This window comes from Giraffa tippelskirchi, chromosome 7, assembly GCF_054371585.1.
Source record: "Giraffa tippelskirchi isolate mGirTip1 chromosome 7, T2T-mGirTip1v1.2.pri, whole genome shotgun sequence".
NCBI classification, from domain to species: Eukaryota; Metazoa; Chordata; class Mammalia; order Artiodactyla; family Giraffidae; genus Giraffa; species Giraffa tippelskirchi.
The window spans coordinates 54254511-54282466 of NC_137281.1; the positions used below are offsets into that span (position 1 = coordinate 54254511).

At 47.9% G+C, this 27956-nt stretch overlaps 1 protein-coding gene and 2 long non-coding RNA genes across 3 annotated transcripts in view; 2 read left to right on the top strand and 1 right to left on the bottom strand.

Moving 5' to 3' along the window:
• Positions 1-27956, top strand: part of MAF (MAF bZIP transcription factor) — a 348420-nt gene that overhangs the window by 128866 nt on the left and 191598 nt on the right. The gene's annotated exons all lie outside the window — the stretch shown is intronic.
• Positions 990-14597, bottom strand: LOC145512223 (uncharacterized). Its single transcript, XR_014058404.1, has 2 exons — positions 11723-14597; positions 990-10864 (listed from the first exon to the last, which is right to left on the bottom strand). It is a non-coding gene; the product is annotated as an uncharacterized LOC145512223 (long non-coding RNA).
• LOC145512224 (uncharacterized) overlaps positions 3528-27956 on the top strand; it is a 74093-nt gene continuing 49664 nt past the window's right edge. The window contains exon 1 of the long non-coding RNA XR_014058406.1: positions 3528-3806. This is a non-coding gene — a long non-coding RNA (uncharacterized LOC145512224). The remainder of the gene's footprint in view (positions 3807-27956) is intronic.

The window sequence follows — 27956 nt, forward strand, 5'->3', positions numbered from 1 at the left end:
ATAGGTGTGGTCCCACGACTGGAAGAGAAAGGACTGTTTCCTGCTCTGTCTAAACTTACAGCTAATTGTGAGGTTTGGGGGACAGAGGGGAGATGAGCTATGAGCTCGTTTTCTGCCTTTACCCCAGTGGTCACACATAAAGGGCACATAAACATACACAATTCTAGGTACCGGACTCTTCATGATATTCTTGGCATGATGGGATAACAAGCAGGCCTTTTCTTCATTCATATTTACACTGTTTTCCTCTAATGAGCAATCAGTGGCTAAATAAGAATGATTGTGGATTTCTTTATTTTATTGAAGTATAGTCGATCTACAATGTTGTGTTGATTACTGCTGTACAGCAAAGTGATTCATATATATACACATATATATGTGTGTGTGTGTATATATATATATATATATATTATTTTCCATTATGGTTTCTCATAGAATGTAGAATAGAGTTCTCTGTGCTAGACACTAGGATCCTATTGTTTATCTTATTGTGGGTTTCTTTAAAACAAGAATATAGTTCAGTCAACACTTCAGAATAACAAAAATGTAGCCTTCCTGGTACACTGGAGCCACCCTCTTTTACCATATGATGGGAGGTTGCTGTCTGTAATTCTTGTCCTAATTTCCAGTTGTGTTGGCATGTCAGGCCCTGATGAAAGATACTATAAGCTTCTTGCAGGGGAGTGCCTTGATAACTCTGGGGTGCTGGTCCCATCACTACATATTAAGCTGAATCCTCATTTGAGGAGGACAGAATGTCAAGTACCTGCTAACTGACTCTGTAACGTGTCTGCCATCCTGAAGTCCTGTCGTCCACATCTTCACCTTCTGGGGGAGGTACATACAAATGTATATGTACACATATATAATTTATCGGGCGGCTGGCTCATCAAGTATATTGGTTTTCATAACTCCACTATTGTCAGCATATTTCAGATTGGATTTGCTGCTGACTTGGTTGAATGAAAAAATACTGACACGTTTCAATATTGCACTTGACATTTTTAGTATTATTATTAGTGGTTTCATTCCATGTCGTATCACTGTCCGAATGGTACTGTGCTAAAAAAAAAAAAAAAAAAAGCCAAGTGCTATTCGATTCTGAAGAGGTGTCTGGCTTTGGGGCGCTGTCCTTTATTCCGTGGAGTTTCTGCCCAAGGAAAGAGGTGCCCAACCACAGTGCAGATTGCTCGTGACACGTGTTGCATGGAGATTTCTCCAGAGTTAATTTGAAATTTATTTCAGGGAGAGATCTTTTCTTGAAGAGAATGACCCTTGTCAGCCTCATCCTAATTAACAAAGTGTCACCATGATTCTAAGCAGAAAAATCCTGTCCTCTCCTTCTCCCCAACAACCATGACCACCACACCCGTCAGTCCTCAGAAAGTCCTTGCAAGCTTACCTTTGACCCCAGTTTCCTATAAGCCCCCACAGAATTACCAAGGCAAACATAGAAGCGCCAAGTTTAGATATACATATTCTGCAAACAAGGCTCTGCAGGAAGAAATAAACAAAATATATTTATTCTTCCATGCTCCAGAGGATCAACCCTTGTTTGCATATAAATAGAGTCATTCTAATATTCAAAGTTTAATTTTTAGCAAAATGTCCCAGAAAGAAGAGAAGACTCCAAGAATAGGCCACCTTGTGGAGAAGTAGAATTTGAGTTATTTCCTCGTGAAAAGCTGTTTCTGGGGAGGTGGCTATCAGGGCGTGATGAACTGGGTGTGTATATTGTGCTCAGTTGCTTCAGGTGTTGTCTGACTCGTTGCAGCCCCACCGACTGTAGCCGGCCAGGCTCCTCTCTCCATGGGATTCTCCAGGCAAGAATACTGGAGTGGGTTGCCGTTTCCTCCTCCAGGGGATCTTCCTGACCCAGGGATTGAACCCGCATCTCCTGCATTGGCAGGCGGGTTCTTTACCGCTGAGCCACTGGGGAAGCCCAATGAACTGAGTAGACACATGTAAAGGTCATGTTGGAGAAGGTCTTTGCACAGCAAAGGCGCCTCTGTCATCTGTTACTCAGCTGAAGGTTGTAAAGGACAGCTTTCTCAAGCTGGGTTGACTTAGGAGCTAATCACCTTCTCCCAAGCCTTGAGCACAGTTTAAAAAGGAAAGTTCTGGGATAATCAGTATTTATTTATCAATCCACTGGGGTCCTCCAGGGAGGGTTTCTCGAATGTAAGGAGATTCTTCTGCAATATGTAGACCCCTCAGGCCCTAATGCCTTGGACCTGTTGAGAAGGAGACATGTTTATCTCTTGCTGGGTTGCTGTCAAAACAGAATGAGTGTATTTCTATCAATAAAACACTGCTCTGACAATTTGTCCCTGGAGATAAATGGCCTTTTCCATAGAGGCTTTAAATGGGGGCCATAATGGGAGTGAATGGAATGGGGTTGAATAATTAGATCGTTCTCCATAAATCCTGCGGTGAAGTCATTCACACAGGGTGATTTCCAGGGCTGTATGTTAGCACACAGTCGTGTGTGGTGTGGACACAGCTGTGTCCTGTGAAGAATGATAGGTAAGTAAATCGTCGATGATTGAGACACAGAGAATTTAACTCTGTGTTTTCCCTGTAGAATTCGTCTCCTTTGCCAAAGGAACACCCATATTAATTTGTTTTTGTTGCTACAAGTCTGGTATTTACAAGGCTAACAGGCGCCATCTTCAACTACTTGATGTGAATTCAATTTTTAAATGTAAATATCTCAAATGCATCTTGTTTATGACAGGTGGGAACAAGAAACACCCCATTAAGGGGGGAAAAACACGTGTTTCTGGTCCGTTTGAATGATGTCGTCCTGAGACGTGTTGGTTGGGGTGCAGGAGGAGTTAAAGATACCTCATGCCTCCATCTGTGCTTTTGGTGACCTTCTCACCTAAGATAGTGAGGACGTTTGCGAACATTGTAGACCAGTGGCTGGATTTGGGTTTCCCTCGGGGCAAGGCCAGGTTTTAGCTCCCTTTTTATCCAGAGCGCCCCACAGTTCAGGGCATATAATAAAGCAGAGAATTCGCTGCAGCCTGGATGAACCTGGAATCCACTGACAATAGTCAGATGTGTGTGCGTGCTCAGTCACTTAGTCGTGTCCTGATTCTGTGTGACCCCACAGACTGTAGCCCACCAGGCTCCTCTGTCCATGGGATTTCCTAGGCAGGAATACTGGGACCATTCCCTTCTCCAGGGGATCTTCCTGATCCAAGGATCGAACCCGCATCTCCTGCATTTGCTGGTGGCTTCTATATCTCTGAGCCATCAGGGAACCCCAGTAAAGCTAAGAGCAAGGTGTTTTAAAGGAAGTGCCGTTTTTTTCTAACCCCATCCTGGACAGGGTGGAAACTCACTTGGCCGTCGATTGGCGTGTGAGGCCTGAAAGTAGAGGGGTGAAGACCTGGGGTGGCCGTCCACTAGAATGTGGGGCTGGGGTGGTTGTCCCTAATGAATGGGGGCTGGCAAGGACTGTACACAGAACTCAGACATCCCTAAGGCTGTTGCCGAGATACTAGTCATGGTTACAAGGCAGAGAAGTTTGACCATAAGGTGGTGGCCATTCCCTTCTCCAGGGGATCTTCCTGACCCAGGGATCGAACCCGTGTCTCCTGCATCTCCTGCATATGCTGGTGGATTCTATACCACTGAGAGAAGCCCAATAACCCCAGTGCTTTTTATCTTCAGAAAGGCTCTGGGCTAAGGAACAGTGGCTTCACGTAAACTGAGTCAAAGTGCTGGGTCTACAGCAAGATGGTCCTGTCGTCCTCTCCTGGGCTTTCATGAAAACTCAGCCTGGCTAACATGACTAGGTAGGCATGACTGACAGAGGGGGGAAGACTCTGAATGCCTGTCCCCCAGGAAAGACCCCCGTAGTTAAGCGCTGATGTATGACTGACTGCCCATGACGCCCCCCCCACCCGCCCCCCGGCTCTGCTGGGTGGAGTGGAATAGGCTGGCTTTTGAACACAGAAGTCCACCCAGTGGGATTAACTGAGTTTTGTTTGAAAAGACCTCATGGATCCGTCCCTCATGGTGCCCAGCATAACATGGGGTGGGGGCAGACCTGAGCTGTGACTGCTGACTCCTGGCTGGGCCCCTGGAATGTTTCCTTTTAAGCTGGGCCTTCCGCTCCCCATGGGAGGCCCTGGGTTGGTGAAAACCAGGGTTTGCCTTGCCTTGCTTGTCACCGGACAGGACACTGCCACCATGGACACCCTCTCTATTGACCAGGGAAGGGCTTGGTTTCAAAATTTGCCCGCATCCTGATGAATGACTGTTCTTAGCATATTGAGGTGTCTTACTCTTGATACTTTTTAGCGGCTGGTGTCTGTGTTGTATTTGTGGTATCTGGTTGCAGTGCCCCTCTATGTACCTGACCCCAGGGACATTGAGGAAGAGGGGCAGACCAAGACTGTAAGGGTTGTGCAGGGTATGTAGGCATGGAGTGAATGATCGGGCCACCCAGGATGGCTGTTGTCTTGCTCTGTACATCCCCTGCCTTTGTCTCTGGCTCTGAGTTCTTCCTTTGGTCTTGAAGTTGGGCGAGTACAGGCCTTGTAGGCCTATAGAGTGCAGCCCAATGGTTTTGCTCTGAAATTAGCTTGGAGTACACCATGCTTCAAATAGACACCAACCTCTCCTTGGCTGATGAATGACTTTCTTACCTTGCAAATCATATAATCTTCAAGAACCTTAATGTTTTCATCTGTAAAATGGGCATAAATACTAGAAATTAAATCTGAGTTCTTAGGAAATTTAAATGAGACAGTTTATAACAGACTTTTCTCTGTTTACTGGTTGGTATGTTGTATAATCTCAATACATTTGGACTCTCCTAACATCAATTTTTATGATTAATGTTGTGATGTTTATTGTTGATGGTAATAAGAAATCAACTTGTCATAGGGAGCTGTTTAACACTGGCAATATGTTTTCTGTGTGTTTAATCCATATATGTCTTTGCTTAAGAAGTCCAGTCTTTAAGGAGGGAATATCTCTTTTATTCTTGGGGCCTGCCAAAGCAAGACTCCAAAAAATATGGGTTAAATAATAAGACAATAGTGGTTATCTTTGATCTATTGGTACTGCTCAATTCATCCCCAAGATAGTTACCTATCTCACTTGTGAGTGACTTGTCCAAAAATCTTTCGTGCAAGAAGGATGGGGTAAAGGATACAGCAGATCAGTTATTTCCCTCTCTCCCAGCCTCCTAATAAACTAGCCTCTCCCAGTTTCTTTTCCAGCTGTTCTGTTTTCTCTTACATAGAATACTTAGGTGATGTGCCAATAAGTAGTGTATGAATACTTAATGAATGCGGGATGAATTATAAATGGCATGGAATTTATCTACATTGCTTCCTTGCTGATGGCAGAATGGTGCTTTATCTTCTATCAAGACATAGGAGTCAGTAGGTGAGAAAGAATCCTGGTTGATAAACTTAAAAATTGTTACCGGATGCCATCTTAAGTTACATGGAACCCAATACTATGCGGCAGAGAGGAAAAGGCCTGACCAGGAAATGTGGTGAATATGATGCTGGCAGCAGGGAGATTGAGGTGGTCCCGAAGGGCACTGTGATTGCTAGAACAGAGAACTCAGAGGAAGAGACAGATGAAGGCTTGGGCGGGAGTTGCAGTGACCACTTGACTCGCGCAGATTGAGCACCAGGGAGACAGAGGTCTGAAAAGGTCTAGTACTTTGATTTCAAGGGGAGGCTCTTGAATGGTGCTCTCTAGAGAAAAGATTTCTGTGTCCTCCCTCCATCCCAAAGCCATCTGTCCGCAGCTAGCTCCACGAACACAGTGAACTCTCATAAAGAAAAATAATAAATAACCCCTACCTCTCAAAGACCTGATGCACTTTTTTTTTTTTGCTCACATAACAGATACCTCTCCTAGGTGCTCTCCTCCACGTGTTGGTCCAAGGGCCCAGGTTCTCTCCATCTTGTAGCTCTGCTGTCTTTCTTACGTGGTTCCCACATGCACTAAAGAGGTTATCTCTGTGTCAGCCAACAAGAGGAGGAACCAGCAGGGAGGGTTTTGTGGCCCAGGTCTGCAAGTGGAGAATTTTGGCTCTGCTCACATCCGTGTGTCCAGAACTCAGTTGTATGAATGTGCTCTCCCCAGAGGAAGCCGAGAAATATAGTCTAAATGCCTAGGTCAAAGCAGAAGCAGCTATGATGGCTACCTAGCAGTGTTTGCCACATTTCTCGAATCTCCGAAAACATATATTCTTAGAAAATAGTACAGTAAATATTGTTGCAAAAATGTCATCTTATAACGTTTTTGAAAACTCTTTTTTTTTTTTTAAGGGGGGGCTTGTTTTTGTTTGTTTTTAAAGAAATCTTTCTTAGACTACTGTGTTTGCATGCAGGCAGTGGAAACTCCAGTTATAAATTGTTTTAATTTGTGGGAGGTTACGTGGTACTAGTTCTTCAGTTTTATTCATATTCCATATAGAATTGTCTTTGAATTGCATATATAATTAAGCCACAAATAGAACATGTGCTCCATTATTGAAAATGTAGACAATACAGCAATGGAGAAGAGAGAAACACAGAGTCACTCATTTTTTAACCTGTGATAAATAGCTTATTTTCTTTCTATCTAGTCCCTTTCCTCCATGTAAATTTTTCTACTGTCTCAGGGGTCAGCAAACTTTTTCCACGAAAGTCCAGCTAGAAAATATTTTAGGCTTTTCAGGCGAGGTTGTGTCTTCTGCAGCCCCTCACTTCTGCCATGGCTGAACAAAAGCAGCCGTAGATCACATGTAAACAAATAAGTGTGGCTGTGTTCTGGTAAAACCTTATTCACAAAAATAGAAGGGGGACTTGGTTTGACCTGAAGGCTAGTGTACCAAGCCCTGTAACATATGATGGATACAGAGTAACATATTCACAGCCCTGATTGACCTGTGCTCATGTACTGCTTGGTAAATATTAATCTTTTCTACTTAGCTTGAAATGAATGCAGTTGTATGACTTCCAAATGCTGAAAATTCCGTGGATTCAGTGGATTTGGAGAGGCATAGCAAAAGTCTGGAAGCAAAGACCTTAACTAATGAAAGAAGTTTGTAAGCATAGAGAGCTTGGGGAAAGGGGATATTTTTACTTATGTCTTTATTTCCTCCCCTGTTGTTTGAATATTTTTTTTCAATGAGCATATTTTCCTCTTGTAATAATCATTTTAAAAAAAGTTCCTTTAAATGTATGTGTTTCCAACTTTTTGCTGACTCAGAAAAGAATGGTACATTTTAATGGCAAACATGTGACTCATTTGCATTTTTCAATTGCCAGCTGCAGTTATGTTTCAGAAGTGGAGCCTGAACCACAAAGTACCATTGAAAGAGTTTAGAGGGAGCCTGGAAGGCTTCGAGGAAGGCAAGGTCTCCACTTCCTCTTTTGACATTTTAGCTGACGGGACAACTGATAAAGGGGAAGAGGAGTGGTCTTTGAGGGTTTCCTCTGATCCCTTCTCTGGTTCTGGAGCGATCACATCAACTTCATGTGGACAGGCAGGGTCCCTGTGCTGGTACACAGCAGGCACTTAACAATGCTCTTCTACACGAATCACTTAACCCTCATTCTCAGTGAGTAGCACGGTCACTGGCATGTATTAGACACTCGTTAAATACCTACTGGATTTAATCGGGTGGACGCTGCAAACTGGAGGTAGTGGGTAACAGTGTATTTACAGGCCAGGTTACCTTATTCATGTCTGAATCCTGGGGCTTCTACCTTCCCTACTAGAATTACAATAAAGAGACACTGCACAAGACTTCAGGACTTGCTGTGGTAGGTGCGATTACCTTGCGTCGGGTGATGTGATTAACCTAAATGAACCCGAGACAGCATCCCGTGAACATTATCATGACGAGAAGAAGATACCAGCATCTATTGTCTGCTCTAGTGATAAACAGTTTTTCATCAAGCTTCCGTCTCATGCATTATGTGCCACATGGTGCTCTTCCAAAATAGAGAAATGTAAAAACTTGAAATGCGTCTGCATTTTTTTTTTTCTTCTTCGATTTCAGTTTTTATCAACTCCCGATTTCTCTCTTAATTTCTCCATGGACCACAGTCCTGATTACTATCCATCTACCCAGATGTCAGTCAGATATCACACTTTCTTTGTTAAAATAGGAATCTAACAGCCACACAAAATGATAGCCTCACAGAAAGCACATTTTAACACAACAGCTTTGGTTGGACTTTAGGACAGTTGTTGAAATCATTAGCTAATATCTTCTTTAGGGATTCGGCATGTTTTCCACTAGATTATTATCAGACCAAGATAGGAAAAAAAAAAAAAAGCCTTGTTATTATTTGAATCAGTTTACAGCAACTCATGAATTAGAAGCTCACACCCGAAGGAGTATTTTCAGCTTAATGGAAACAATTCATCAAACACTTTGAATCCTTTACCAGAGTCTCGGCTGATAGATGGTCATTTCTTTAATGCAGGTTCACTTATAGCAGCCCGTTTCACGCATGTTAGTATCTGTTAAAAAGTAAAGCGGATGAAAGATACTTTCTGTCTAATAAGGGGACAGGGCAAATGGCCTCAAAATCACAGTTTTATAAATTGTGCTAAACTGAAGCTGATGGCAGTGCAGGTGGGTGTTTGTTTTGAAACACTTTCCTGGTCTACTCCGGTTTAAACCCAGTGAGGCGACATGCTGATTTTCAGGGAGAGCAGATATTAATGGAAAGTAACACTCTTAGCATTGACTGCTTGATAATAAGGAAATCACGTGTTCCTCCCCACCCCCAACACACACATACAAGGTTTTCAGAGTTAAGACAAGAGCAGTTGTCTGAGATATGGTTACGAATCCTGAGCTTTTCTGAAACGAGACAGCAGCCCACCTTAAGAAAGTCACCATTTCATAAAAAGTTGAAAACCACGAACCTGCATGACTGCCACTGAAATTCTCTGGCAGAAGGTGGCAAAAGGGGTTACGATCTAATCTTGGACCTCTGAAGAGTGATTTGGGGTCAATTCTAGCACATTAATGCCAGCAGGGAGCTCAGAAGTCAGATGGGCCAACCACCTCTGTTTTATAGATGGAGAAACCAAGTCCCAGAAAGAGAGGAACGTCTCAGAGGCCCCTGAGGGGATGAGACGGGGTCTAGGTCCCCTCTGGCTACATCTGTCGTGGGCTGGGTTCCTCCTGGCTGTAGCATTCTGCCTTGCATGTAGCCATTGCTGAATAAACTATTGTTGCATGCACGTGTGAAGACGTGCTATTTCAGCTCCTCTAGAATGAGTTGAAGGGAGGAAGCAGAACTCAGAAGGTTGGATAGAATGACTTGGCAGGACAGGGCAGCATTTTTGAGGGGACGGCGGTCTGGCTGGGAAAATGACAAGGAGCCATGGTATCTTAGCCAGGGCTGTCCCGGGGATCATGTCTTGGGGAGGTGGATGCTCCCGGATATGCTGGAGATTCACACCGGGAGTTCAGGCTGCCGTGGCCGCTGCCCAGTCACGGTTTGCAGCGGCTGTAGGTTGGGGAGACAGACGTGGGTACCAGACTGCACTCTGTCCCTGGCCAGCTCCGTGTCTCGCCCTTTACTGTGACTCTTAGCAAGTTACACGTCCTCCCAAAGCTTCCCCGTACCTCTAGCTCAAATATGAAGTAGTCCCAACCTCAGAGCATCGCTTTGAAGGCTACGTGATCATGTGGGGGACTCAGAGAATGCTGATTTCAGTGAATTCACTTCATTTTAAAGAGAGGTGACTTGTTGGCTTGGTTGAAAATTCTTGTCCTGAATGAACTATTCCTACTTTTTTTTTTTTTAATGAACAGAAAAGCTGAAAGTTCTATGATACGTTATTTAGATCAACTTGTTTGAGTCTCTAGAGTTTTCCAATCGGATCCTGCCTAAAGTTGGGCTGGATTTGAGAAGCCCCATGCAGATTACAGAAGGTTTTGGATGTCCAAGCAGCTAACTCGGTCCCACTGCTCATGAGAACCCCCAGTCCTGTTTGCGAACCTGAGTGTCGTTCAGTAAGAGCTGAATCCTTGCCGTGGAAGCCTCTCGTCTCTCCGGCGTCTCCTCTGCCTGCTTCTTCAAGGCCGGTGTAAAGAGCACCTCTCTTAGCTCTGCCTCTCCCCGTGCTCACCTCTAGATAGAGAAGGTCACGAGAAGATCACCAGCTGTCATTTATATTTCTCCTGTCTTCTTGAGGCTTTACTTTTTTCCCTCAAAATAAAAGCTGACCTACTCCTTAAAAATCTGGCATAGTCTTACCCTCTTACCCGTGGTCTCCCCAAAGACAGCTGTGGCTGTCACTGTGTGTGTTTTCATTACTTGTTTTGAGTGTGTGAGTGAGCACCCTGTGGACATCGTTTTGAATACCCTCAGTTTGTAATATTGAGCTTTTCCCCCATGTGGCTATAAACTCTTCCTAAACCCATCTCCATTTCTTAAAGGTAACATTCAGGCCCCCCAGAGAGTGCCTTCAACCCCTTGAATCTGTAGGAGGGCATTAACTATGACAGAGCATTTCCAAACCTCTCTTTCACCATCACAAAGCTGTACATTAAGTATGGGGTGAATATGTAATTTGTCACCCAAACAGGGTCACTTCTAGAGGTGAAAGGGTGCTGTTAATAACCACGCCCAGGTAACAGGCATGCCCTGGGCCATCCTGGGCAAACTGAGGCACGGCCACCCCAACAAGGCCAGGCTGGAGCCATTTCAGGTTACTAACGAAGAAACGCAGAGGGCAGTGACGGTTCAGAGACACAGCTAGTGAGTGGCAGCGCTGATCTCAGAACTCAGGACTTTAGGCCCCTAATCTCGACTTTTATAAACTGTACCATATCTGCACAGCATTGTAAATATCCTAGAGTGACACACCCCTTGTGTTTATCAAACAGATAAAGTAATCTTTCCTCTCTGCTCCCCCACATCCTATTTCTTTCCTTTCTCCCTTTCTTCCTCCTTTCTCCTGCCTTCCTTTTTCCTTTCTTTTCTCTCCTTTTTTCTATTTCTCTTGGACCTCCAAGCCAGGTTCCTGATATTTTGTGAAAGAGCATTGTCTGAAGAGAGGCGTGCTATCGGGGATTAAATGCCCCTTGACTAAAAGTCAGTACCTGATGTATTGTTTTTATTAAGGATGATCTGCTCAAGAGAATGGTCTAGAATGCTTGCACTGGTGTCTTACAAGGCTAATCTGAAATAATATCCCTAATATAAAATATACCACAGTCAAAACATTTAAGGAGCAATTATAATAATAAAAAGAGACTAAGGGAATTGGACTATTTCAAAACCACTTCCTGGATCAGACAGGGGTAAGGGAGAATGATGGAAACCGGTCCTTCACTGCCTGTCAACTCACAGAGCTCCTTCAGTGCCCCTTTCCCTCGTCTTCCCCGGCTCAGTGGAAGGATGTTCAGCTTTGGGGTCTGCCGGTGGCCCTCGCAGTGGCAAAGAGCCCAGGAGGGCACCTGTGCTTGTCCGGTTAGAGCTCGGGCTCTGCACGGAGCCTCCCAAGGCCTTTGTGCCCCAGCTCAGTCTCCTGCCAGCTCTGTGTCTTTGGACATGTTGGATGCGAGTTTGATCCCTGCGTCAGGAAGATTCCCTGGAGGAGGAAATGGCATCCCACTCCAGTATTCTTGCCTGGAGAATCCCATGGACAGAGGAGACTAGCTGGCTACAGTCCATGGAGTTGCAAAGAGTGGGACACGACTGAGCATGCACGCACGCACACACACACACACGCCTTTGTTCTCCTCCTCTATAAAAAGAGTTGGTGTGAAAAGTCAGTGGAAAGACAAATGTAGTTACTGTAATTACCTTTTTTTGTTTTTTGGTGGTGTGCACATGTAAGATCAACTCCCTTAACAACTTTCACATATATAGTACAGTATTGTGAACTATTGTATGAGGTGATGGAGATATTAGCTAATGCCATATCTATGTGCATCCAGTCAACACACTGTACACCTCAACTTACACAATTTTATGTCAATTATATGTCATATGTCAATAAAGCTGGAGAAAAAAAGAGAAAGAAAAACACAAATAATACTTCCCACAGGAACTGTACATGAAAACCAGATCCATATGTCATTTGGGCATGTTGCTTTTATCACCGTTATTCATTTTTGCCAGAAACTGAACCACCCTCCCACATAACAGACGCCGGCTGTGCTGTTTCTGTCTGTTGGTTTTCTTCCAAAGATTCCCCCAAATGTCAGTGCTCTTGGCCCGGGTGGTGCAAGTAGCAGGTGTGATTCATCAATGAAATCAATCTGGGATTTCCAATGGACTCTAGAACGAGTGCCTCTGATAAGCAGAGATTACATGAGCTGGGCAGTAACCTGCCAAAGTCCTTCAGAGCAGTGTCCCGGGCCTGCTCCAAGATGCAGCTCCCTGGCTCCCGTGTCCTTGCGACCTAGTTCCTGTGGCAGAATGTCCAGTGATCCACCCGGCATATTGGTATCCTCCTCCTGTTGGCCCGAACCTTCCCACGAAGACCTTCTGACCTTGGGTAAGGAAGACACAAGGGCTCCTCCTATGCGTCAGGCGCTTTGCCCTCACAACGTCTTGTGTATTCAGTAATTCTCAGAGCAGCCCTTTAAGATGCACTCAGTGATCTCACCTCTCACTTGTCTTCATTATAAGGAGACTGAGGCTCAGCAGAAGAACTCGCCCCAGTCCAGTTGCTAAGTCCAAAGCCATCCTTTGAAATTGAAGCAGCTTCACAGTGAAACCCGTGTTATTTTTCCTTCATATTTTAATTTTCATTATCAAAGTAATATATGTACATCATAAAAAATGTTGAAAGCAAGTGAAGTTATAAAGAAGGTAAAAATTAGAGTCCTAGTCTTAATCAATATTTTCATTTTGCTGTAAATCTTTCCTGTTTTTTTTTCTCCCCCTCTATGGCTGTGTGTGTGTGTGTGTGTGTGTGTGTGTGTGTGTGTGTGTGTGTGTGTGTGTGTGTGTGTGTGTGTGTAGTGGTAGTAAAGAAGAATTTACTACAATACAAAATTTTATTTTGCTCTTCTCATATGATATTCTATTTTGATATTTTTCTCCTATCATTGACCATTATTAAGTAGTCTTTAAAACTGAGAGATTACAAGCAATATAATATTTCTTCATACACACACACACACGTGTGTGTGTGTGTGTGTGTGTGTGTGTGTATCATAGTTAATTAATCCTCTGTATCTTTGGACATTTTGCTTGCTTCTATTTTTTCCAGTCATAAATAATGCTTAGGTGAACATCTGTCCAAAAAAAAATCTATCAGCAGCAGATTATTCTGTGTTTTGTCAAATGGCTTCCACGTGTCTGTACCATGTTACCGTGTTGTTTAATTCAGTCCTCATAGTAGCTGCATGAGATAGGTATTATTAGTACCATTTTACTGATGAAAAAGTAGAGACTGAAAGAGACAAAGTACATCATCCAAACGGACAGAAAACTTGAGACAGAGGAGGAGTCAGAAGCAGGACTTGCTAAAGGTCAAGTGTGTATCCCTGGCCGCACTGCCTTCCATCAAACTGTTTGTTCCTGATACAGGCTTACAACAGGCCTGTCTCCCCAGGTTTTGATATCATTGACTAAACTGACCTCTATGGAACATCCCCCTCCTCTAGCAGAGTGTGAAGTGGCTGCTTTCTCAGCCACTTCACTGCCCCCTAAGAAGCCCAGGCTCACACCACCCCTTCCAGCTGTCACCCCAATTCAAAAAGTCCCCGGGACCACAGGACTGGGATATGGCCTGGCTAGTCAAGGGGGTTAACCCAGTGGCCGGTGGTGGGGAGGACTCTTTTAAGTCTCCTCCCCGAAGAAATCGGCCGTCAGCGAAGTTGGAGCACAGTCTCAGTTGAAGGCCCTTCCCCGGCAGGAAGCAAAGCGACTCCCTCTTGTCATCCCAGACACCAAGGAGAGAGGCCGCAGAGCATCCATTTTACTCCATGGCCTGACTGCCGTGGACCACAGTTGTCTTCCACTGGGGGAGTGAGCCCGGCAGAATGGCCCTGCCCTGGACACCTCCATCCCGTGCGACCCCTGACCAGTCCCCATCAGACCCCACCCTTGATCCCTGACGGGCCTTCCCCAAAGACAGGCACTTGTGAGAAACTCCCGTGGGCCTCCGGTCCACATGTGGCTGGGGACCACAGGCCTCCTGCAAGTTGATGTAGAGCAGGTCTCCGGCTGTCTGACTTCCCACCCTGGCCATGACCAGATTCCCCCAGACCTCTCAGGCGAGGTTTGCCCTCTGGGGGTCTGCGGGCTCTCCCCTCTGAGCCCCCGCCCTCCCCGCCTCCAGGCATTTCTCACTCCAGTTTGAGTTTCCAAAGCCTGTCTTCAGCCAACCTGGCTGTCCGAACATGGACTTTGTTACATAAAATAGAATTCTCTGGGCTCCGCTCCTTATGGACCTCTTTTGAAATCTTGCTTCGATTTTTTTTTTTTTTTGGTCACTTCCCAAATGATTTCAAGCATTATGTAATCACTAATAACTTGGTCCTCCCCTTTCTCTTGCAAACTCCTTCAACTCCGGTTGCTCGTTCCCTCACAACATATCAGCTAGCTATACGCCAGGATAAAATAAAAATTCAAAAAAAAAAAAAAAAATGAGAGCAGGCCAAGCTGCAAGAGGGTAGAAGTGATGGTGTCGTGGGCACAGCATCAGATCTGCCATGGTTAGCATGTGAGGAAGGGAGCAGCGGCTTCTGCAGAAGCTTCCATGTCTCAGCTGCTATCATGAGATGTGCGCTTGCCTCGCGCTGGGGCAGCTCGTCCTGGCGGGGCGTCTCCCACATGCCCCCACATGCCCCCACATGCTCGGCGGGGGCAGATTGAAGGTAATCTGCCCAGCCCTGACTCCCAAGCAGCTCACCTTTCAGCTCTGGGCACAGCGGAGGCCCTGGGCTCACAGCCCTCTGCTCCCAGGCTGCTTCCACCTGGGCAGGGAGGGCCCCCTTGGCTGGCATCCCCCCCCCCATTATTCTTAGAAACACACTACCTATTGCTTCCTTCCTCCATCCAGGTGGTGCCTTACAACTCAGGGGAAAGGGGAACTTGAATGGTGTCCAAAGGGAAGGGATGCTCTAATTGGGGAAGTGGAAAGTAGAACGAAGCTGAAGAAATCTGGTTTTGACTGTGCTTGTCTGTTCCCTAGACTCTAAACAAGAGACCCTGGTAAAGTGCCTGGTCTCCAAAGCTGGGAAGAAACCAACAAAGAGAAACACAACAAACAAAACCTGAAGTGCTAGGGCGTGGGGTTTTGTTCAGTTTTATTGCTTGTAGTTAAGATTGCAGCCTTGTTCCTTTGGGCCCCCCTGTCTCTGTGGTCCCCGTTCCCATGCTGAGGTCCATTCGGGCACTTGCCTTGTTTGCTTTGCTATCTCTTGTCCCCTCTCTCTGACACTTTATGGTTTTGCATCTTTGGACCAACTGGAGATAGGCAGGATGGATTTTTTGTTTTGTTTCGTTTTGTTTAGCAGGATACTACTCCCTGAAACTCCGTTTTCTTATCCAAAGAGAGTAATAAACAGTACTCACCCCACTGGGCAGTAGAGTCAGTTAAGTGGGTGTGTGCTAAGCTCCAGCTCAATGCCTGGGGTGTGGTGGTGTTTCATACATCTTTCTTCCTGGTAAATGAATGGGTGGATGAATGAAGGCCGGGCCAGGCATCCAGTGAAGAGCTCCAGACGCGGTTGTGGAAAGCACAGATGCTCCCTGCTCTGTTGTTTGGAGTTGGGAGGCCCAATGGCATCTCTGACACAGGGTAGGGTTTTTTCAGGCCTGTTGTTTTAGTTCAGTCGCTCAGTCGTGTCCAGCTCTTTGCGACCCCATGGACTGCAGCACGCCAAGCCTCCCTGTCCTTCACTATCTCCTGGAGTTGGCTCAAACTCATGTCCATTGGAGGCCTGAGGTCACACCTTATCCTGCCTCTTTTGTTGATAGTTCATTTATGAATCTTGAGATACCTTAGTCCCTCAACTATACAATAGGGACAAAAATAGCACCCGCTGTCTGCGATGGGCCCAAGAGTGAAGAGTGTTTGTGCATTGTGTGCACATAGCTTGTGCTCAGTTAATATCAGCTGCTAGGATCCATATGGGCTTCCCAGGTAGTGCTAGTGGTAAAGAATCTGCCTGCCAATGCAGGAGACCCAGGTTCTATCCCTGGGTCGGGAAGTTCCCCTGGAGTAGGAAATGGCACCGTCCTCCAGTATTCTTGCCTAGAAAATTCCATGGGCAGAGGACCCTGGTGGGCTATAGGCCATGGGGCCTCAAAGAGTTGGACACAGGACTAAGTGACTAAGCACAGGATCAACATGGCTAGTCTTTTCTTAGCATGTCTTATTTTTCACTAGCATCCCAATGCCTCCCTGGAGGTGGGCACACACTACCCAGGGCAGTGAGGGGTGCTGCAGAGAGAAGGCTGATTGACATTCAGATTCCTCTGCACCTCCTTGCTCTGCAGCCTTCGGGGCCTGATTTGCCCTCTCTGATCTCTTTCCCATTGGCTCTTCTGTAAACTGGGAGACACAGTCCTGGTCTGTGGCATCCTCAGGGAGATGGCGTGAGGACTGTCCACAGGCACCCCCGACGCAGAGCCTGCGTTCAGCATATGCTCTTCCCAAGGCCAGATCCTTACATAATTGTCCACAGCCTCCCCCGGGATGGTTGGCTCCCTGGAAGTGCCACCAGGTGTTGCCTCTTACCCACATGCCCCAGTTAATGTTTCAGACGTCTTGAGTTTCTAATTGTGGCGAAGCCGGAGAGCCATCTAATCCGCCTGTGTATTAACTGCTCTGCTTCCAAGCGGGAGCCTCTGGACCCCGGGCTGGCCCTGGCGGAGTGCGTCGTAACAGCCTGATTGACACCTCCTGCCCAGTGCAGGCACCCCGTGAGCTGGTGGGCAGCAGTGAACTCGTGTAATTAGCAATGCCTGAGGGAACTCCCACAAAGGGCCCGGGCACCTGGGGTGTGGGAACCGCTCGGCCCCCCACCCTGACGCCCCAGGCCCCCTCTGTTCGCTACAGCCGGCTCAGACCCGGCGGTGTCTCTAAGAGACCAGGCCTCCAGGGGATGGCATTCTGGCCCCAGAAACACGCCCAACAGAAGCCCTGGCTTCCGGGTACCCTGGGCCTCCTCCTGTCTCCATACACGGGCCTCCCTGGAGCACCCAGGCCAGCAGCACCCCTGGGGCAGGAACCCCTGCCTGCTGCACATCCTCGTCCAGGGGAACCAGGAAGGGAGGCCCCCTGCCCTCCCTGCCCCCAGGCCTCCTGCCCAGCCGCAGCAGAAGTTTCTATTATCAGAGGGGAAGGGAAGTCCTGGGATTGAGCAATGCACAGAGCCGGCCTTGGATTTCTCTGGTCAGATGCTGTGGGTGAGCGGAGGGGCTGGAGTGGGACAGGGTCTGGGCTCTGCCATCTGAGGAGACAGATGGGGGTTTAGGTAGCCATGGTGGGGGCGGTGCAGGGCCCACCTGGGCACACCCTCTGTCACGTTCGCCCACCTCTCTGTAAAGTGTGATCAAGGGCATAACGAGCCTATGTGCTCAGCGCTTCAGTCGTGTCTGACTCTTTGTGACCCCAGGGACTGCAGCCCACCAGGCTCCTCTGTCCATGGGATCGTCCAGGCAAGAATACTGGAGTGGGTTGCCATGCCCTCCTCCAGGGGATCTTCCCACCCCAGGGATCGAACCCTCATCTCCTGCTCCTCCAGCATTGCAAGCGAATTCTTTACCATTGAGCCACTGGGGAAGCCCGTATCAGTCCCCCTTTAAATGGAGTCAGAGACTTTCCTGAAGCATTTTGAATGGGGCTCACGGCTGAGTCCAGCACCCTCAGGGAGTCTCAGGCCGATTTTCCACCCCCAGGTCCTCCTGTGCCTGCGATGTCCATCCTAACATTCTCCTTTGGCAGGAGCGATCCCCACTCTCAGATGGTGTGTGAGTTATACCAGCTCCTTCTGCTAGCAGGGGGCAGAGGCAGGGTTCCAGTGCACGCCAACAGCACACCCAGGTCCCCCGATTTTTTCCTTGTAGCATGTTCTGGTCCTTCCTAACTGTATGTAAAACACACACACATCCACAGAGGTGAGTGTGCACACACACACGCATACATGAACACATGCACACAACCAGCTACACACAGAGTGCGTACTCCCACTCTTAGTCCTCATCAGGCTTCTTCTGGGTGGTCAGGATGGACACTGAGGCTATTAACAGGGCAGGGACCCAAACAACCATCTCGCGTCTGTTTAAACAACTTCTGGAAACAGCCCAGCACATCCCTCTGAAGTGTACAGTTTCTGAACAAATAGTGAGATCTCTCCCTTTCAGATGAGGAGCAGCCCTTGCGGCGAAGAGTCACCTTGGGTGGTCACAGATCCCCGTGGAGCAGCGCTGCTTCACGTAAAAGCTGCCTCGTGTCACCTTTTAGCTCGCACCCCGTCACCTTTTGAGCTCCGTCACTGCGCGGGTGTGCTGGGACTCTCACCAGACGCCGAGCCCTGCGTGCCATGGCAGAGTCCTGGGGACACCGAAGTGACAACCGGCTCGTGTTTCCAAGGGGGCTCGGTGTCCTCCTGCGGTCAGGTGGCCGGTTAAACTGACACAGAGTCGGTGCGGTACGCGGCGGGAACACGGCTGGCACCGGGGTTTCCGTTTGCAAGACTCTCAACTGGCACCTCCTTTGGGCATGAGCGCAGCTTGGGGAAACCCAGAAAAGTGAGGTATAGTCCAGTCTAGTGAGTCGGGTGGGAAACAGCCTTTTGCTCTAAAGCCTGAAAGTAGAGCAGCGGCAGAAGGTTTTTGTGTGTGGTTAGCACAGCGGGCGCCAGCGGGTCACCGTGGTTTAGGAAGTGTTAGCACACGTGCCTGACACACAGTAGGTGCTTTGGAAATGTTTCAACAGACCGACGTGAGAAATAATCTCATTATAAAATAGGCCTTGCTCTTTTACAAGATGAATCGCAGCTTCACACACCTCAGTTCTCCAACCGAACACTCGACATCAGGGGGCTTCGGCTTTGCTTCTTTCCCCTTCCTGCATCATCAATTCCCCACAGGGAGGCCCCTTTCCTTAGGACTCTAGGGCCCAGTCTCCTCACCAGCTCGGATGGACAGATTCCTATCAGAGTGCCTGCAGAACACACCTTTATTCACTGTCAGATGTTTGAGTCCCAAAGTGCCAGACTCATTTGTTACACTGAAAAGTAACCCCGGAATTGCAAAAAGACAGACAGCAGTTGGAGCCGGGCTGTTCTGGGGGGACGGGCTTCTCGTGAAAATGCTAAAGCCTGTCTACCCCTGACTGGAGGGCTTGAAGGATGAAGGATGGATTTGGGGAGAAAAGAGAACTGGCCCTAGAGGCCGACTAGGCAGAAAAACTGCCGCTGGCTGGCTATGCCACCCTGAGGGTGCTGCTCCTCCCATCGGGACCTCTGTTTCCCCTCCAGAAAACGGGGATGCAATGAAACACTTGCATCACAGCACGAATGACAGCAGGCATGTGTGTGAGTGTTCAGGAATCTCGCAGGAGCTCAGGGACTAGGCACCTTCAACACACTTCTCTGTTGATGGCATCCATTTGCTCACAGAAGGGGCTCATCTTCCTAAGTAGGAGGCATTGCCCTTGAATTTGGGAAACATTGAGGCTTTCAGTCCATCATTATAATTTAGAGGAAGATGCTAAAGAAAAGAATGTGTGTGTGTGTGTGTGTGTGTGTGAGTACCTGTGTGAGCTATGCATGTGCACGTGTGTGCGTGTGTGTAAGTGGAGCCGTGGAAAGACAGGCCTGGCGTATTTAGGCACACCATCTGAGACAGGTGGAGCTTGCCTTCGTCAGCTCTGCTCCACGTTCCGCCAGGGCCCAGCTCTGCTCCACGTTCCGCCAGGGCCCAGCTCTGCTCACCCCCATCAGATAAGCAGCCGGATCTGGGCCCCAGAGGGATCGGATGCCATCGGCTGTTACAGACCATTAGCGAGTCACTGCCCCATGCGAATCCATCCCATTGCCCTACTGAAGCATCCCGTGCCTGCATCCAGGTTTCTCTTTAGATCTTAATCCCCAAGAGCTGGGCTCAGGAGAGGAGAGGACAGGCCGGGGACTTGCCCCTGCAGCCGGGGGGAAAGAAAGGAAGACCTCGCCTTTGTGGGTGTTCTACTTCTGTCTTTATAATCTTTTAAAATGTTACATTTATATTTTATGACATAATCTTTAATAGGAGGTAAAATATTTATGAATTATTGTTATCTATTAAAACTATCATTTATTAAAATTATAGCTTACCTATTTAAATTTTATATTAAATATATACTGTGTATTGAAAGTACATAAAATCCTTTTATAAGTATAATATATAACAGAACAAAATAGAACATATTATATACTAGAAAACAGATAAATTTAATACTTGGCTCTTGTAAGCCAGTACACACCAGTGCAGTAGTAAGCAGGGTAAAGTTTCCTTGTCACTGGTCCTTAAAGAGCCAGTTGTTGAATTTTCAGGTATTTTGCAAGCCAGTTCACTTCACATTAGTAACTTGAAATCATCCATGATGGGAACATTTACACCACAGAAACAGGCAAACATTGAAAATTAGGGTGTCTCTCTAATAAGAAGCCAGTGAGCTTATTGTTAAACATCTGTAAGCATACCACAATGTGTGTGGTGTAGTATATGTGTAAGCTTTGTTGAGCTTTGTGTTAGTCACCACACCTCTGTTATTTTACTGTTTTAGTTAACTTCTACTGCAGTCTTCTGATACTGGCATTTCCTACGTAGGTGATCTTGGGCAAGTCACTCCATCTTGCTGGAGTGGGCAGTTGCCCAGGTTGTTGACTGCACAACTCAAGGAGTACTCTTCACGTCAGAGCCTCTTCACATCCAGGCCTTATTTGTTTCACGTCTACAATGGGGAGAACCGTCACTACTGCACAGCCTCACTCTGAGGATGCCAACATTAGTAGATCAGCACACATACGCTCATCACCTACAGGGGGCTTGGGAGAACAGGGAGAGAAGAACTATGGGGCCCTGGGGACAGCTCTAGCCCATCACTGCTGTGTGGAAATGCAGGGGACTAGGGATGCATATGTTTATCATTTATTAAGAAGGAAGAAAAAAATCAAGATTTTTTTTTAATGTGAAATATCCTGAGTTTTCAAACATGGCAGGTCTAAGTTTGAGCAGTCCCCTTGGACTATACATAGTAGGACCTTTCCTGTGATAGTCTGAAGCTTCGTTCTTCTCCTCACTAAGTTTTTTAAGGGCTTTCGATTTCTCTCATCCCCATCGTTGTAGAATGACTTGCTGGAAAAGGCTGGCTTCTTCTTCTTCCTGGTCCCCAGGAAGCTCAGAGCTACATTCTAAACGATGGAAACAGCCCACAAACATGGTTCTGAGCTTCCTGGTGGCCAGAGCAGAAAGAAAATACAGTTTTACAGTTTTCTTTGCCCAGGCAGATAAAACTGTGCCAACCTCATTCTTTGACTGACTTTCTAAGCCTGGTTATATTTTTCTAGTCACACTATTACATGTTGACTGGTTGCACTCTCGTACTTCACGTACTTCCCTTAAGCCACTTCAAGCTCTTCATAGAAAAAGGAAGTAGAAATAACTTCAGACACCCTCTGGCAAATGAGGATTTAAAATTTTCAGCTCTGACAGTCCTTGAGTCACTGCAAAAGGGCTGTGTAGCCCTGCTGACGCCCAGCTTTGGACCCTGAGAAGGGTTGTGGGCTTTAGAAACGGACTAGAGGAACCCTCTTATCCGATGAATTAGTCTGCCAGGGCTGTCATCACAGAGGACCTCTGGCTGATTGGTGCAAGAGACAGAAGTGTATGGCCATTCTGTCCTGGAGGCCAGAAGTTCAGGGTCAAGGTGTGGCAGGGTCGTGAGAGATGGGGATGGGTCTGGTCCAGGCCTCTCGCCCTGGTTGGCCACTGTCTTCAGTGTCCTTTGCCTTGTAGAAGCATCACCTGATCTCTGCCTTTATGTTCACATGGAGTTCTCTCTGCGTGTCTGTGTCCAAATGTCCCTTATGTATAAGGACACAGTCATTTTGGGTTAGGGACCTCGTCTCCTCCAGGATGACCTCATCGTAACTAATTACATCTGTGACAGCTTTGTTCCCAAGTAAGGTACTAGGGGTCACAGTTTCAGCATATGAGTTCTGGGGGTGAGGGGACACAGTTGACCCCATAACTCCTAGTTAAGGAAACAAAGCCCTGGCTAGCATTAGCCAAACCACCCATTTTTCTCTGAGGAGCCCCTCCTACAGGAATCCCTGAGAAATCACATAAAATCATGTTTCGTCACAGAGACAAGCCCTGGTCTTTCATCTGCCACTGCTCATGATGCAAATAAAATCATAGTTGAAGCCTAGAAAGGTAGTGCCCCCAAGTCAGATAGTACAAGTCAGAGTCTGTTACGGAAGAGAGACACCTGTATTCATATTTTGCTGAAGGTCTCTAATTATAATTTGTAAGCCCTGTCACTGAGATCACTCTGTGTAAATATATAAACAAAGATCCAGAAAGGTAAAATGATTTGTCCAAAGTTACCTATGAGCAGAGAACCTGGGAAGAGTTCAGTGTTTAATCATATATATAAAATGAGATATATAACGTGTGTATGTATCCTCTTAAGGTCTATTTTGTGCTCCCTACACGAGGGGAGAAACTGAGTGTGGTGCGGAGAAGTTAAGCCACTTGTCTTGTGTTACTGGATGTGGCCCGGGTGGAATTCAGATCCAGGCTGCTGGCTCCACAGCCCTTGCTGTTTCACTGCTTCCCTGTCTGTGTCTTAGAGTTCAGGACTCAGGGCTCACCACTGTGTGGCCTTCTTGACCAAGTGCAGGGCCTGCTCCATATGGCTGAGAAGGCTGTGCCCACACAGAGGGGCTCAGCTGAGGGGCAGAGCGAGGATGGAAATTCACCTTGCACACCCATTATGGAGCTGTGTGCCCGGCAGGTGATTGGCGGTGGGGGAGAGGAGGGCACACCCTGTTCTAAGTCAAAGGAAGGTATTGTGTGTTTGTTCATTGCAACCCTGCAGGTGACCAAGATATAAAACCAACGGTAGCTAGTTAACCCACTTGGACTTAACTCACTTTGTCCAGGGGTAGTAAAAAGGAAGGGCATCTACTTCCTGTCCTAGTGTCCATGGCAAGACTTTACCACTGGCATAACCCAAACTCACATATCCTCTGAAAACCCAAAGTTCTGTTACCGTCTTCAGATGTCTGGCAGCGATGCGGAAGGCTGGGTTGTGGACAGCACAGCCTCCTGCGGGCCCTCTGGGTCTGGCAGAGAGATGGGTGTCGGGGGAAATAGAAGTCAAGACATCTGATGTCTTCAAAAGCCCTCACTGAGGGAATGGGTGATCTTATGGTGTGATGGAAAATGCGGGAGGGAGGTCAGAGTGCCAAGGTCAAGGCAAGTGGTCACAACAAAGCTCAATGTTTGGGAATGTGTCGGTGGCCCGGGCCATGCTCATTTAGCATGATGAAGCAGGATGGTGCTCATTTATTGACCCAGAACCACAGATCAAAGCCAGCTTGGGGGGTGGGGGGCTGGGTGATGTTCTTGCTGAGAGCACCCTCACCCCTGCAGGGCCCACTTTGAAAGTCGCTTTTGCTGCATCAGCTCATCCCAGCTGTCTCCCAAGCTGGGCATTGGGCCGAGTGGAGCGTGGGAGCTGCAAGCGTGCCTCTGTGACCACCATCATCCCTGAGCCTCCCCCACTCCCGGTCAGCAGACACTCCTTAAAAATGCATCGCATGGGGCAGAGGCACCATCTGGAAGTGGAGATGCTGCAGGTGAGAAAGAGACAGGCCAGGAGCCAGGGGGCCCCAGAGCCAGGGGCAGGAGCAGCTCTGCTGAGGGAAGGTCTGATCAGGGAGCCGTATGACCTGGAGAACACGTCCAGTGTGGGTCAGTAAGGCAGGGCAGGCATTGACGCCAGCGGTTGGACGTCTTGTAGAGACCTGGAGCCCCCAGCTCAGCCCAGAGGAAGGAACAGACAGGGGTTCCGCCTCCATCAAACTGGCTTTAAAAAAGGAGCAGGCTCTCTGGGCTGAAGATAGCTCCAGCTGATGTCATAGTAAATTATTCAGATGTTAATTGCACTGTAAACAAAGCCACTACCTTTCTTTCCTTTCCAAGGATCCTCATAAAACGTGCCCTGGGAGCTGGGAGAAAGGAAGCAGGATGGAGGATCCAGGTCTGGCTCTTGGAGTGAACGGCCCATGGTGGAGGCCTGGCCTGGAACTCGAGCCAGGCAGGCTTACTTTGGTCCCCAGCCCAAAACTCCAGAATAGAAGGTGGTGGGGTCGATGCCTGTGTCCCTTCCCTACTCCTCTCTTCCCCTCCCACCCCTCTGCCCCTCCCCAGCCCAGCAAGTCACTTAGATCCCTCCAGGGGGAGGGCCACCTTATGATGACACCCCTCCTGGGGCAGGGGGTGGCTGAGCTGGAGGGAAAAAGCATTCGACTGTTGCCCAGACCACAGTACCAGGCAGGTGCAGGAGCGCACAGGCCCACTCAGCTGTCTGGGAGTCATTTCAGCACCAGGATACAGAGGGGACCGAGGGATCCCGGCGTTCCTTACTCTGCATCTGTGCTCCGGCATCCCGGTTAACTGGTCCACAGAGGTGGAAGCTTGCAAACCACAGCGAGGAGCCCAGGGCACTCGGGGACAGCGTGCTCAGCCTGGCCGCCCACAGTGGGGTCTGAATTTACCGTGTGTATCCCATCCACTTAAACTGTGGAAAGCCAGCCTGCTTCCCCGCCTCCTGCTGCTTCCTTTAGAAATGACTGCAGTCCTAATTAAAAGCAAATTGCCTAACCGGGCGGCGTCAGGCAAGGGTGGCACTCCTCAGAGGGGAGGCCTCCTGCCAAGGCACAGGAAGGACCAGACAGAGGAGGCAGAGAGAGGAAGAGGAGGCTGACACCACGGAGGAGACCGTCCCCTCCAGCGGCCCCCATCCAGCCTGTCCTTTCTCAGCCGGCAGCTTTCACACCAGCAGGCAGATCTGTGTTGATTCATTACAGAACAATCCGAATCTGCCACAGATGGGCCCCTGTAGCGAGGCACTCAGAGAGTTTCATTCCGGGAGAGGATGTTCCCAGGTAAGGCCCCAGGGTAACCCGCTCTCCCCTCAAGGAGGTGCCAAAGACTGGCATCTCAGGGTCGCCACTTCAGCCTTAATTAGCCCCGAGAGGCATTTAAAGGCATGGCTTTGTTTACATTGCATCGTAGCCTTGTTCTTAGCAAAATGAACCCTTTGCGGAGTGACTTGCCCGTGCCTTCATGGAATCTCCATCACACTGTCCATCAGGGAGATGGTCTGATGGCAGCTGTCTCATCACGGCCTCTAATGACCCCAGGGCTGGTCTCCTCCCTCCCAGGATCTCCCGGGAGGAGTCGGCTCTACCTCTGTCTCCCTCTCTCCTTTTCTCTCTCTCTGTCCATCATTCTACCAGGCTAACTATTAAAGGGAAAATGTCCCTTGGAGGACCCCCAGGTAGCCCCGGGACACTGTGATCCGTGCAGCACCTGTCCTGGCACAGCCGAGTATCGAGCTGGTGGTCAGCTGGGGATGGCCACCTTGAACGGGGCTCCATCAGCGTGTGCTGCCCGCCCCCCAGAGGTGCGATCTTCAAAAGATTGACACCACGGCCAGGGCTTGCTTGGGAGCCCCGGGGACTCCCCCACCCCTGGGGATGCAGGTGAAGGAAGCAGACGTACTGGAGATGCTCCATCTGACTCACTCAGAGCTAGATTTTCACAGCATCAAGAGAGCCTCTTGGAGGTTGCTTTACAACAGCAAAGCTTTGAAGCCAGTTGGAAGCTGTGAGAGACCAGGGCCGCTCTCCCTTCACATTTATTCCTTTCAGACCTATGAATCATCCCGGGGCTCCAGCTACCGCGGGCCAAGCCCTGGACGCGTGGAGCTGAATCAGTGCCGATTCCTGCCCACCAGGAGGCCGTGGTCTAAGAGAAAGCTTACTAGACAAACAGGCAAGGAGGCAGATACACCCAAGTGTTGCAGGGGCTGGGACGGACAGTTCAGAGGCTGGAGCTGTCAGGAAAGGCTTCCCAGACCAGTGAATTGGGAAAGGAGAGGCAGAAGAGTAGCAGGTGAAGGAGAAGCAAATGGGGAGAAAGAGGTGTAAGGCGGGTGGATGGGGGGCTTGGGGCAGGGCTCTCAAGGTGGGGCAAGGAGCATTCTGAGTGTGTGACCTAAGAATGAGATGGCCTGCCCAGAGGGTGGTGTCCAGCCGCCATGCGCGCCAGCTGTCCAGACTCGGTCCCAAACCACAGAACAGACCTTACCAGCTCCAAGTAAGTAAGCAAACAAATGAACGGCAAGAATGAATAAGCAGGAAACAGAATCATTTGCTCAAAGAACCGGATAGACATGGCCGATTGTTGGTGCTGTCCCAGCCTAGTTGAAGTAACGGCAGATGTTTGGGGGCAACCTGGGACACGGCAGGAGAACAACCGAAGTGTGCCTAGTGATAGCTGAATGAGATGACCCGAGGGTGGAGCTCAATAATCCGAACAGGACCTTTCCAACACATATTTTGATTTGCTTCTAGAATCATCGATGGTAAGATTCACTCAGGTTGCCTGCTCTCCTGAAACCACAGCGATCTTTGAAATAGGCATAGCAACCTATAGTTTCCTGGGCTTCCGTTGTGGCTCAGCTAGTAAAGAATCTGCCTGCAGTGCAGGAGACCTGGGTCCGATTCCTTGGTTGGAGAGATCCCCTGGGGAAGGGAAAGGCTACCCACTCCAGTATTCTGGCCTGGAGAATTCCATGGACTGTATAGTCCATGGTCACAAAGAGTCGGACACGCCTGAGTGACTTTCACGTCACACTTCACTACAATTTCCTAGGTGTTTCCCACCCACTATCCTATGTGGTCCTCACAACAAATTGGAAAGAGTGGGAAAAACCAGCCTGGACTTGCAGTACCATTGGCAGAAATACAACTCATTTGGCTTGGGCAGAAAACACGTTGATATAGTGGCTCATGCAAATCAGCAATCCCAGTGTAGGATTGGCTTCAGGTGGGGTTTGATCCAGTAGCACAAGTGATGTCATCAGGGTGGTTTTCCTACATCTCTTAGCAATGACTGTTTTGGGCGTCAGTTTCATTTTAAGACTTCATTCTTGTTGGTTCTGGCAGCTTCAGACTCACATTGTCCTTCCTGCTAACAGACTCTGGAGAAAAAAAGCATTTTTTTTTTTTTGTCTGAACCCATCCAGATCTATGGGTTTGTTTTGTCTAGATTAATGTGGTCACGTGTCCTTCTGTGAGCCCATCTCTGTGGCCGTGAGGATGGCATGACAGCTGATTGCTAGGCTGGCTTTGGGGGCACGTTTGAATCATTCATGCTGGCTAGGGAGATGTGTTCTGATTGCTCCAGATTGGGTCCCATGCCTTAGTCCAAAGCTCAGTGACATAAGGGCTGAGTGTGGGTCCTGGGGAACAATTTTAGTAAGATTCCAAAAGTAGGAGGTGATGGAGGCAAGACCATGTCAAGCAAAAAATATCTGTATGTGATTTTAAAAGTTTTAGTAGCCGTGTTAAACAAGTTTAAAAAAAATATGGAATTTGTTAAATAATGTATTTGAACTTAGCATACCCCCAAATATTATCATTTCACCATGTAATCAATATAAAAATTATGAACCGGGCATTTTACCTGTTTATTTTGTTTTCCATCCTACATCTTCAAGATCCATTGTGTATTTTACACAGAGTACTCTCTCTCTGCATGCTCAAATTGTATCAAAAATATTTGATCTGTAGTTAGATTTTATAATATTTAGTATCAGTTGAAAAAGTAGATTCACCTACCCAAGTTGTTCAAACATACTTAAAAGTGCTGCCAATCACTGAATTAGGAATTCATATTTAAATTTCAATTAGTTATAAAATTAAATGG